The sequence below is a fragment of the Pelecanus crispus genome, chromosome 2 (assembly GCF_030463565.1).
Source record: "Pelecanus crispus isolate bPelCri1 chromosome 2, bPelCri1.pri, whole genome shotgun sequence".
NCBI lineage: Eukaryota > Metazoa > Chordata > Aves > Pelecaniformes > Pelecanidae > Pelecanus > Pelecanus crispus.
The window spans coordinates 16,569,539-16,582,679 of record NC_134644.1 but is presented as its reverse complement, the minus strand read 5'-3'; positions in this window follow the sequence as shown (position 1 = coordinate 16,582,679).

The following is a 13,141-nucleotide window of genomic DNA, read 5'->3' as shown; positions in this document are numbered from 1 at the left end:
CTCCATTCAAGTAAAGTACAGACACTCTATTTTGGAGAGTTTAAGGTGAATTAAAATTTAAAAACCAAGTGTATGAATGGTTCTTAATTATGTAAATGTGGTACTTGGAGGAAAAAACCATGAAGTTCCTGATGAGACAGTGTTGACAAACAATTTTTGCTTTCAAATGTTATCTTTTTTATGGCTAAAGAAGACCAGAGATGAGCTGTCCTTCCAAAGGCCCACACTTTTGCAGATGAAATGTGAACATTTTATACACTGACTGCTTTCAAAACCAAAAATGTAGCTTAAAGTTTAGTATCTCTAGACATGGTGGTAAGACTACGTTTAGATGCTAAAAACCCAGCAGAAGGGAGTAGCACGTATTTAAAGAAGGCTGGGGATATTTGTGTGTAATGCTTCCCTTGGTGAAGAGGAGCGTTACTGGGGAAGTTAAGCTCACTATTATCGTCTGCTGCTGCATTCTGGCAGCACACTGTGGCGTTGCCAAGTGAAGCACACTCAGGTCATTTAGCCAAGATATTAACCTATTGACCTACTGCCCCAGAATGACAATGCTGCCAGCCATAATCAGCTCTCATTGAAGAGTAAAATATTACAAATATTCGAAAGAAACAATTCCTTGGCAGCTATTCAGAAGATTTACCTGAGAAATACTCACTGAAATAAACCAGCTTTTCTGGGAGACTCTGCTGCTTCCCTATACCCTATTTTGTCTTTGTGAAATTCAACTTGATATATATTAAAACAGATTAGGATAATTTTGTTCAGTTGTCAACCAACTTTCAAGTCCAAAGAAAAATTTAGTTTTCTAAAGAATAGAACAAGGAAAGAGTGTTGCTCTGTAACGTACAGTCATTCTAATCCCTACTTATACCAACTTGATATAGCTTCATAATTTAGTGAATTAAACAGGGCTACTGTTAGACTGATAAACTAATTACGGTGTGGTGTGGACCTGAGCACTACTGATAACTGCCAGCATGATTTCAGTATGTTTTTGGTGTGAGCTAGTGCTTGCAGGCAATGCCTGGGTGAGGTCTGGAAGTTAGCATGGGCCAGGGACCATTCCCCATCAGAAGTCTGGACAAAGCTGTCCTGCGTAAACAAAATTTGGCTAGTTGCCATCAGGCCAGAGCACAGTCCCTGACCTGTTAGCTGCACAGTTACTACCTCTTTGCAAAAACTGGTGCTGTCCAGCAGATGAAAAAGTATCAAAGTAAGAGTTAACCAAAATGAAGGGCTACTTTTTTGGGGGAACATGTTTTTGGTGTGGAGAGGAAGCCATCAAAGTGAAGGGTGACCCTATGTACTACAACCTGTTGCTCAGCTCCGCAGTGTGGAGAGCAGTCCCTGCGCTGATACCTAGGGATCAGACCCTGCAGATGCTCTGGGCAGAGTTTCTGGGAGGGTCTTGAGCATGAGAACATGCAAAGGATTCATCATTCCTCTCTCATCCAAATTCCTATTATTCAGCTACGAGGTGGTAGCCCAGATTTCTCTGTGTTGCCAGGCCAGGGTGCACAGGGCTTCAGCAGTTGTGCTCTGGCTAGCAGAAGGTCTAGGAAGTGTTTCAGCATTCAGCAGTGTGAGCTGCTCTTTGGCAGTGGGGAGTGGGCCCAGTGTCTGTTACAGTTTCAAATGCCCTACTGGAGGGAGGAGGGTGCCTTTGAGAGGGATGGAGGGGCCGCACCCCATATTGCTGTGCCTGTCTGCTCCCCCACCGCATCCAGGAGTGGATTTCACATTTGCTGTAAGAAAGGCCTGCGTATGTTTCTATTACACAGTAGAAGCCCATCTGTGTGATGGTGAGTTCTGGGGAAACACGGAAGGCAGTGGGAGATGACCCTTCTCATGCCGTATCTCCTGCCTTTGTCTTCCAGTGTGGTGCCCATCTTGCCCCCGTATGCTGGATCACCCACAGATATTCCCTATGCCTTGTGTAAGGCATAGCTAGATCCTTCTAAGCTCACCTGGGCCAACTATGAATGAATTAAACACTGGAATGTGGATAGGTATCAGGAAACTGGGCAAGGTGAAGGCAAGGAATGTCTTTTAGACATTGCCTATGGGATACTCTCAGGATAATTTTGGTTTTTTTTCAACTTGTGTGATGCTACCAGTATAGCCTGTGGATGGTGCAATATCCTGATGTTTCTTTTGGGTCATCTGCCCGGCCTTCCCCCCCAGGCTTTCTTTTTGCATGCTGAAAGGAGGGTTGCTGTCTCTGTGAGGCCAAGGCTGGCTCCACAGTGCTCCTCAGACATTTGTTGACGTGGTGTTAACACCACTTGTCATCAGGACTGGGTCCATAGGCCAGGCTGCTAATGAGGAAACTGCCTAACAGCCTCAAGAGCGGGATTTTAATAAGTGTGATGTGGAGAGTATACACATGCCCCAGAGTGTTGTGTGAATATTTTGGGTTGCATGTGAGAGTATGAGGTCTTCTGGGTTAATGTTGGAGGATGGTGACAGATGGAGCTAGCTAAACATGGTATGGCCTCATCCATACTGCTCCTCATGGAAGCTAACCCCTGAATGAACCCAAGCTTCATCTTGAAGGGGATGTAAGGGGAATAGCGCAAACCACTGCAAAGGAGAATGCAGAGTGGACGTCAAGGGCCGAATGCTCAAGCTTGCACTCTTGCCCTTTTTAATTTCACAGGGTATGGATATGCACCGTCAGTCTTCACTGGAACTTCTGTGTTTCCTTGGTAAAAACCATGGTTCTATTGCTTTAATAAATTACAGTGTTATTAGTACCAGGCTAGAAACACAATTTTTAAACAATTTTATTAAAAAAGCCTCACTAGCTTCCCCATGCTCCACCTGTGTGTGCTGACACAAGAAGGTGTCTGAATTTCAAAGCTGGCGTGGTTTGAGTCACATCCTGGTGAACCATGGTCACTATCACTGCTGTACACCATGTTCTGATTGCTGTTTTGCAAAGACATTAATGAGTTTCCCAGATCAAAGCCGGCTCTTTCTCAGCATAGTTTAACATATATAAACAAAATCTGTTGCAGTAACTGTGAAATGATTTGCATTCATAATTATAGTGGTTTTTCTCATAAATTGCAATCATATCCAAGAAAACATATAAAAATAGAAATACATTACTTATGCTTTATTGTTCAAAATGGGCTTCTGTTTTATCAAGCTGCAATGATAAAAAAAAATACATTTACTCAAAACAAGAAACCTGGAATATCATACTCTGGCAAGGTGGTGACAGATCAAAATCAAGAGTAGTGCAGTTATCTCTTAAAAAGGAGCTAGAACCTTTGAAATCACTATCACTGTAGCGTTAAAAGCCCCCAAATAAAAACAACACCATGCCGTATAGACATGAGATGACATTATTCTAGCTGAGGGCTTCAACTGAACCAAAACATTTGAATTTTTTATAAGGTTTTACATTTTTGATGAAAATATCTTAGTAAGGAACTGTTAGTAGATTCAAAAAAATGTCTGTCAGATAGATATTCAGGTCTGTAGTGTTGTGAAAGCTCTTGGAAATGATGGTGGATGTGCTGTTGATCAAAAGTCTCAGCTGATTTAAAATGCTCGGTAAAATCCAATTAAGCAAAGTAGAGACCAAGGAATTGAAATGTCTCCTTTTTCAATCCAAGCACCTGCATATCTTTAGGAATTTAAATTATTATTGGTATATGTAGTCTATATAGGAAATAATGAAATATTTTCCCTTCCAAGAAATATAAATTACATCTAAATCCCATTTACTCAGAATATTTGAGACAGAGATATTGTATTCAGATAACAAGGTCTGAAGTGGTCAGCTGGAGCAATGGAGGAAGGTATTTGATTCTTGGTCTATTATCATAAAAACCAGATTCTGCCACCATTACTCTCATAAAGTTGTAGCTTAGTCCTCAGCATCTTACACCATTTTGGCAGTTTCACTACTGATGGAGAATAGCATTATCTGACATGGATACAGATAACAAAATTTGTCTAAAAGAAAAGATTTTTCAGTATTCTGCATTAAATATGTAGTCATGTAACTTCTGACTGCAGTATTCTACTTAAGCTTCCCTCTGTAATGGATGATTTGGCTGCAATAAGAAGTGACAGGCTTTTCCCATCTTAGGACTAACATAAAGTCCTTCTGGAATTCAGAAGGAGTTTTTTAATGTCCTAAGAATTCCTCTCTGTAGGTCCTGGTTTTAGCTAGAACTAGAAAAAGAAGTGCTGAAATGTAATAAATAAGGCTACCCTCTTGAGCTTTCCAAACCACTTTTGCTGACCCAAGAGGAAGGTCAGAAAAATACTGAACCCTGGGAGAGCCTATCTGAACCACACATTTTGAAGAGCAATGGGTCACGAATGGAATCTTTAAAATAAGAATCCAAAGTTCAAGGATGTTTAGATCGAGTTCTTGGTGTCAGTTTAGTGTAATTTAATGGGGAGCCCATAACTCTAGTGCAATATTAATGACGATACTAAAAAGCTCATGAATACAGATGCAATTACTATGAGATTTCCAAACCAGTCCTTTGTGATAAGCGTGGTGATAATCCAAAGCTAGGGAAAAGTGAAGGGTCATTTACTGTGCCAAGCTTAACACATTTGGGCTCTGTTGGAGTAGCTGGGGAAGCCAATTTTGAAGCTGAGAGCTGTTTGTTTTAAAAGCATTGCTACTGCCTCCTATTTGTTTAATTCTAGAGCTCTAACATTGTATTGTCAGAAATTGCTTTGAGAGCTCACTTGGTAGGAGATGTTTTCTCAAGAAGGTAGGACCCAGGTCATTTAACACTAATTCAATGTAGGAGACATTCAATAGGGAGGGAACCATCCCTTTGGTGGGGAGGGAGACAGAATTTTTGCCAGAGAAGATATCTAGTATGTGCTCAGTGGCTCCCATTGGCAGCCAGGCAAGCAGCTGGTTTCAACACACGCTATTGTTTCCAGTTGGTCCTCATCTGTAGCCCCATATAGAGCACATCACAATAATTAAGTCTAGAATTTACAAAGGCATGGATTGGAGGTGGCACTGTCCAAAGCCAAGAAGAAATGTGATAGATGTCTAACCAAAGCAGATATGAAATGCTGTCTTGGGCCCTCAAAGCCACCTGCAATTTCAAATAGCAATAGGAATCCAAACTCACTACAGGTTGAAACCCTCCCAAACGGGAAGTGGAAAACAAGTAAGATTGCCCTTATTTTCCCTTACACAATAGCACCTCCTCCATCTTGTCCAAATTAAGCTTCTGTCGGCTTGCCCTTATCTAAGTATTAATCTCTGCCAGGCACAGGCAAAGCAAAGATGCCGCACCATCTGGGTTTGATGAAAATGAGGCATAGAGCTGCATGTCATCTGCATCTTGATAGCACAACAGCCCAAATTGTGTTATTATCTCTCTCAGCATCACATAGAGGAGGGGCGCTAAAATATAGCCTGGCAGAACCTGTGTGAAAGTGTTCTTTGGGCAGATGAGCAATTGATCAAAATCACTTTCTTTCATCTCCTGGGGCCCAAACCTGTTTTAGTTGAAGCCTAAAGCAGTTTTGCAGTTGAGTTCAGTGGGAACTGGAGTTGACATTTGGAAAGGAAAGAACAAAATCACTCAAGTGAGTGACAGCATAAAAGCTACGCTGTTTATCACAACCAAGGACCATGGGTATCAAAGCCTGATGACTGATCTAAGGAATTAAAACAGACATCTGAGATTTTACCCATTGCTAGGGAGAAACCAACAGTTGTTGAGACTAGAATAGTCTCTGTGCTATTCTCCTAACTCAAATTAACCTAAAAAAAAGGATGAAGAACAGATTAAGGTTCCAGACTGGTTCATCTAGCCTCAACTTCCTTCTTGGAGACCCTTAGAAAGGAGATTGTGGAGCAATGTGATAACAACAGAATTGCAAGTACTGAGACATGCATTTTTTAAGAAGACCAATGGCTGTCTAGTTTTGCAAAGATGCTATCTTTAGTTCTCATGAGGAATCAGAAATATCTGATCTAATGAATTTGTGCTCAGCTTGGTTCCAAAATCCAGGTTGCAAAATGAAGTCCTTCCTCAGCCTTCAAAACTGCTGCTGCTTAAACTGTCTGACATATTACCAGAGAAGAGGTCACGTTTATCTCCTCCAGTCCCAGCTGTGTGACCACAGGTGGAGACACTGCTTGTCTTGGAGAGCACTGAGGCTGAAGAGTTCATTTGTCCATGTCTTTTCCCCCAGGTAATTAATTGCAACAAAGTAGGCTGGCTTGGTTTCCCCTCTAGAGTCACCTTTATTCTTCTGAATGGGGACCCAGCTTTCACTACCTTTTGGGGTCTAAAGAGCTTAAAAGCCTTATATATTTCACCTAGGGTGACACTCAAAAGGAGTTCAAAAATGGGTGGTGACACAGATACAGGATGAAGTTGAAGGTAAGAAATAGTTGCTTGTAACACAATTCCCTCAGTTCTTTTTTTTATTTTTATTAACTGCAGCATGCAAGATGTGCAAATGTCCTGACGGATTGGACACGTGTACTACAGATCGTGCTTTACATCAGTCTGCACATATGTGCTTTGAATGGGATAAAAGATTCTCTTCTAAGCAATCTGGGCTACACGCTCACATGAGTTGAAATAAAATCTTTATGGTATTTTAATCCTAGCAATTTTCTGGAAATTTGTGAGGGGAAAAAAAAGACTCAGGTTAAAAACTTAAGCTCTTATACTAGTTAAGAAAACCCAGCATTCTAACATGATTAACATTAATAAGTAGCGATTTTAAAAGCGGCAAAAGTGGCTAAGCCATGGTGGAGCTGCATTTTAGGAATTTTAAGATAATAATTTGAGTATTAAGCTGTGAGAAATTGGTCTCTACCAGAACTGAGCAGCAGGTTTGATAGCTAATGCAGAAGACGAAGCGGGGAAGACAAAATCCTCTACAGAAATGGTGATTTAATGTAATAATGATATGGGGATATATGTGGAAAGTATGAGCTGAAATACCTATGTCAGAAATGGCTGTTTTAGAAAACAAGCAGTTTTCTGATAAACCCTGAGGGATGAAGTATTAAAAGAATGAAAGAGAAAAGGATGCTTAAACTCATGTTAATGTCTCTTTTTAATTTAAACACAAATTTATGATAGGCACTACTTCCTTAGAGTAGTAAAGGTATTTAAAGAAGAGTATGCACATTAACTTTTATGGTGCCATCATGACCTGTAAGTATTCAAATATGGCACATGAAGACAATGTCCTAGCTTTGTAATTGTAGAAAGCCAAATCATTTAGTAGTTTATGGACAGTAAAAAGCATTATGGTTTGTATAGGAGGGAGCAGGAAGTTCCTATTGCTATCTTCTCTGCATTGCCATTCTTGGATTTTACATAAATATTTTCAAACTTTTTTAATTATTAGATTTAGTAATTACCCAGGGTCATAAGAAATAACACTGAGAAATGAAATTTCACCTTCACAAAAACTTCTATTTGTGTGCTGGTGCAAACTTTATAATGTAAATGTGTTTTCTTATGATTTTAGGTTAAGCTGTGCAGGCTGTATTCAATATACTTACATTAAGATTTTGATGACACAAAAGTTCAGAGTTCATTTCGCCTAAAGCATTCTTTCTCTATTGAGATTTCAGTGAAGTACAGTGAAATGTGACCAGAATAACCAAGTAATGACCAATACTCTAAGTTATCAGAAAGATAAAAAGGATTAAAGTGGCACTTTGAAATACAGCTCTGGATGTGGAACATACTGGAGAAAACATTTTCAAAGAAAGAAAAGAGTTTATAAACTACCTATAGATTAGCAAAGTGCTGTTAAAAGCGGTGGTTCAAAGGTGAGATCTGTCCTTTCAGTAAAGGAAATCAACGGAGAAAAACAAGAAGTCAAGAAGTCTTTCATAATTTGAAAAAATGTGTATGATCTATGCATACTTACAGTTAGTATAAATTAAGCATGTAGTTCTATAACATTGATGGAGTAATGCATCATACAAACTAGAAGCATTTTCTAGCCAAAAAACATTTTAAGGAAGATAACAGATCTCCTATCCTTTTTCCTCTCAGTGGAATAAAACAGATTATGTCTGACTGGAATCTACAAATAGCGAACAAAAACATTTAATCCAGGGATAAAATAAATTCCCCCAAATTGTCATGATTATGTAGATTCTTTTTACATTTCTTTCTACCACTAGATGTATACGATGCCTTTTCTTGGAGTATTTAGTAGTGTGAAAGGTATGTGGCTGTTTCCAAAGGGTTTAGATGTCTTAATAATGAGACTAGGCTGCATGTGCCCTCCATGAACAGGGGTCTAAAGACGACAGTTCAGAGTCAGCCAGGTGTAGGGGCTATAAAAGGAGTATCTGGAATCAATTGTTCATGCAATTGTATGGTCAGCATGCATATAGACATAATTACTTCTATTCACTCTATCTGTGCATAATTTTCTCTGTTTTAAATTGCCCAGAGCAGACAAATGGGAGAAATTGTTTGGGATGAACAAATCTGTCATTTCTGCCCTTGCTACCCTAAGGCACTCTGTTTTGTAGGTGGGCATGATGAAAGCACATCTAGCACATCGGCAATACTGACTTCCACACAACATGACTTTCACGACAAATGTGGTTGGGAGGTTACTAGAAACAGTTCATATAAAAGCCTACTGAATAGTAGTCTACTCAGAAATTAAAGACCTGAACTTTGGATATGTGGCAAAGAACATCTTTCAATACCTTAACTAGTCCCAAGGTTAGAAGTCAATATTTGGGCTGAGAAGCATGGCTTTAGCTTGGTGGCCACTATGTTCTACTCAAGACAGGGTAAGAGGTATGAGCTGTGGATTTGAGATGCTCTGACCTCCGATGTCACCGGGACGTAGCCATCTGTGTGGTGTTGTTCCACAGGTGTTAGTGCTGGAGTGACCCTGTTGCTGAACAGTATCAGAAGGAGATCACGAAAGTAATCAGCATTCCTGCTTCTAAAGTACTCAGGGGATAATGAACAATTAGTTCTATATTCCAGCCTCAAAATACTTAAAGCCCCCACCTTTTACAAACATAGAAATAGTGTATCAGTTATGACAGAGTTGATATAAGGTGTCCCTGACAGTAGCTGCTGGGATCACTTTTCTGTCTTTTTTCTCTGGGTACTCATTAACTTTTAAAAATTAAATTGCTTTAACTGTGTTTACCCACCTGCCAGGATCACCTTCTACATACATAAAGTACACCATGGGAGAAATATTCACAAAACAGTGAGGGTAAGGTCTAAGCTCCTGTGAATTCTACCTAATCCTCGTAGTGCCTCTTTTCTCTTCAGTAGCAGTTTTACTGGAAATCAAACAGTTTGAAGATAATTTTTAAGAATTTATGCTGACAGAAAATTCAAAATTCAAATCAAGCACACTCACATAAAAAAGCTCATACTGGTATCCACATTATCAATTAAAAAAATTATCAGGTCACCTGCATACCTAATTTTTGGCACTACAGTTTTGAATTTTGGTGTTCAAATACATGCAATGAATTGTTCAGAGATGAGCTACAGAGCAAAAATTATTTGACAAATTGTTTTGAACAATGGATACATTCAAAGAGGTTGTTACCTGTTCATAAACAACGTGTGGGCTTAAAAGAAAAGGCAAAATTAGGCAAATAAATTATGCACTGCAAGTCACTATCTCGGCTCTTCTGATATCCTATCCCTTCACTGTAGCTCCTGCTTTCACCATATGGAGAAATAAAATGCATTTCTAATTTGTTTTCTAATAAGTACTAATTAGTCCAGGCCTTTGAGATCCATAAGGAAATAAAGTGTGTCCTTGTAGCCTTCCAAATAAAGCTCTAAAGCTGCAGCTGGTACAGTCCCACATTGCTGTTCCTTCCAGCCTCCAAGAAGAAATTGAAATCATCCCTCATTTAGATTTCAATATGAGATTAAGTTAAAATCAAAATGACTAAAAGTAGCAGCAGTCACTTACTTAGTCAATGGGCAATGTATGGAAGCTGCGCCTTTGTGGTGACTTAGAAAAGGATGATCCAAAGGAAAACACACAGACAATGTTAAAATAGAAAGAAGCAAATGATTTTTAACTAGTCTTGTCAGATGATACTCTTAGCAGAAATGGGGAAAGCCTGTTTTGCTGTAGCAGAGTCTGCTCCCTCCGCAGAGCCACTCAGCAACGTGCAGGGTGTGGGGAGCATCTCCCAGGAGTCATGGCTGGAACGACCCATGTGTTCATTGAACCACTGAAGAATTTCATAATGTATGCTTCAGCATTTGTCCACCTAAATTTTCCTATAAAACTGGATTTTTTCTTTAAACTGTGGACCCCTTCGTAAGGAATAATAATGTATTTGGATACTTCAACTGTTCCTCTTCTTCCAGTCCAGGGCTGCTTTCTGAGATACGTACTCTGGTGTATTTTTAGGGGGCTCATCATGTCACACTGATGATCTCTGCAAATGTCCTCATGGTGTGTGAGAAGAAAAAGGGAAATGCTTTATCACCCCCACTGTTTCCTTTGCCCCCTTCAGTCTGCTTTTTGGGGTCTCCACCTGTGGTTTTTGCCTACTCTTAACTTTGTATCATTTTCTACTGCCTGCTCTGATTCACGTGATCTCCCCAGCCAGTCCCTGCAAAGTCTCTTTTGCCTCTCCCTTCAAATGTTTCCTAAAAATCTCCTTTCCGATGCAGGGAAAAATGACTGCTCATTAGTTCATTACACACAAACTGTACAGAGTAAGGTGATTTTGCCTTGTAGAAGACTTCACTATTTTAATTTTTTTTCCAGCTGTAATTTGGAAAAAAAAAAAAAAATCCGATTTTTCAAAAGGAGGAAAGAAGAGATGTTTGGTGATGGGCCCTGCTCCTGCGGGGTCATGCTGACGCTCTCCATGCCCCGCAGTGGCTATGGAGTAGCTGAGCAGCTGCAATGGCAGAAAACCAAGGAGATTGCCAGCAGAGACTGGGCGGGTGGGTAGGTCTATGAGACCTGGTCAGGGGTCTGTCACAACATTGTCAAAACCACACCACTTCTGCCAGACCTTTTGGGTTTTATGAGGCAGCAAGTTCTTAGGCAGAAACATTTCCCCTACACTTTTGTGACCTAAGAAAGTGTGTCTGTACCTGAGTGTACTTGGGAGAGCACTCCCCATTGTGTAGAGCAGTGTTGGACTTCCGTGGCAGTTCAGCTAGTTGCTCGTGTAGTGGCTGTCCATAGGGTGCAAGCTGTTCTCCTTTCCCCTCCCTGCTGGCAAGCGGGGCTCTGCAGGCCACAGCGGGCTGTGCTTCACTCAGCTGAGCCATAAGCACGTGCTAAACAGAAGCACATGAGTCATCCTGCTGACATGAACTTGAGCTGATGAACAGCAAGTAGTGAAAAAGAAACAAGAAATACTTTTGTTCATGCATGAAGCCCTTCGGTTGTGCAGGGATACTGTTATCTGTATGAATAATACCATATCCACCAATGTTTGTCTGAATGCCTGAGGAAAAATGGGAAAAGGGCAGGGTACTGATACCACAGAAGCGTAGTCCTTGGAAATTTTACAAATAAGGTCACTGACAAATACTTTTGTTACTTGGTCATCTCTTGTGAGGACCATCTGTAACATTTTCTTGCATGCCCAATGAGCTAATATTTCTTTGATTTTGCTGGCCAAACTGGACTAAACCAAATTTCTACATTCATCTTCTTAACATTGTAAGTACACCCACGGTAGGTGTTTTTTTGGTGGCGCAGCTAAACTGAACAAACTCTTCTAGGCAAGCCTCAAGAGTGTTAGGGAGACTGCCATCTGGACATCCAATGTTTGTCAGTCTGAACATCCTCAGGAAGAAATCAAACCCAGGTCTTCTAATTCATGACCTTAAGTATTACCACCTTTTTATTTGGTAGGAAAGTAATTGCCACCATGTTTCAAAAGAAGACTCTCTCTGTTGAGAGCCTGATTCCATGCTCCAAAGGAAGCTTAGGTGGATAAATGTCTGCTTCCAGGTGCCTGTTGGCATTACTGATAGAGTTTTGCAGGAAATAAAAAATGGATATGTAGAAAGAAATGTCTGTAGGCACAGAGGGAACTCAGTAAAAAAATGAAGTCTCTAAGGAATTTAGGCTGTTCTTGAGTTAGGTGGCAACCAGGGGGAGAGAATTCAGAATAGCATTTCGTGTAAAGGCTACTTAAGCCCCATTGTACATGCCTACATCATTTGCTGTGTCTGGCCTGTGGGGATGTGCTAAATTTCATTTTGCAGTCACCCTTGTTTTCTTCTTCCCTTTCTGAGAATCGTAATTTTTAGAAAGAACACTGGATGTCATATCCATTTTTGGTACATGGGATCTTAAGGGAGACAGACTGTGATGTGAATTCCTAAAAACTGGTTGTGATCCAAGCTCATGTTCTTTGCTTGTTTGTTATTTTTACTGGTACCTATTTGGCTGCTTCTAGCTTGTGTGTTACTTTTTCTGCTCATTTCCATAAATAAAATGTTCTTCCTCTGCCATGTTGCTGTTCCCCCTGATTATTTCCTGCTGTGGCCTTGGTGTAATAGTGTTTCTTCTTTTACTTAAAACAGCATGCAATTGCATTTTGAGTTAAGTTAATGGGGGATGGAAAGGATGTAGCCAAATCTCTACAGGACTCCCTGAGTCTCACCACAGCATCTCTACAAAACCTTTCTATGGGTCTGGCTCAGTTTTTGTGCTGATTTCTGTTGGCTTTGTTTATTACGTACCAAAGTAGAATATTTTGTATGTCACTTGCTATTTAATGAAATACCCTACAGTAAGTTGGATTTCTAGTATTAGCTTCCAGGGAACCAGTAAGAGTCCAGTTATTGTAACTGCTATTGGGGCTGTATTGGTTCTTTGCCATCATTAAAAGAATAAAGTATTACATCTGCTACCCTTGCATTACAAAGCAGCTACATAAAGCTCAGTGTAAGCTTTATTATCTGTTGGACTTCCCATAATGTCTAGCATACAATACAGTGCACCTATTTAGCAAAAAGGTTCCTTCTGCAATTGAACCTTCTCTTACAAATAGAAAAGGATTTTCAGGCTGTGAATCTGCAGGTAGTAATTTTAATAGCCACTAATGTGAATTAATAATTCTAATAGCCTCATTTCTGATGCATTATCAGAATACTGGAGAGTGGGTTGC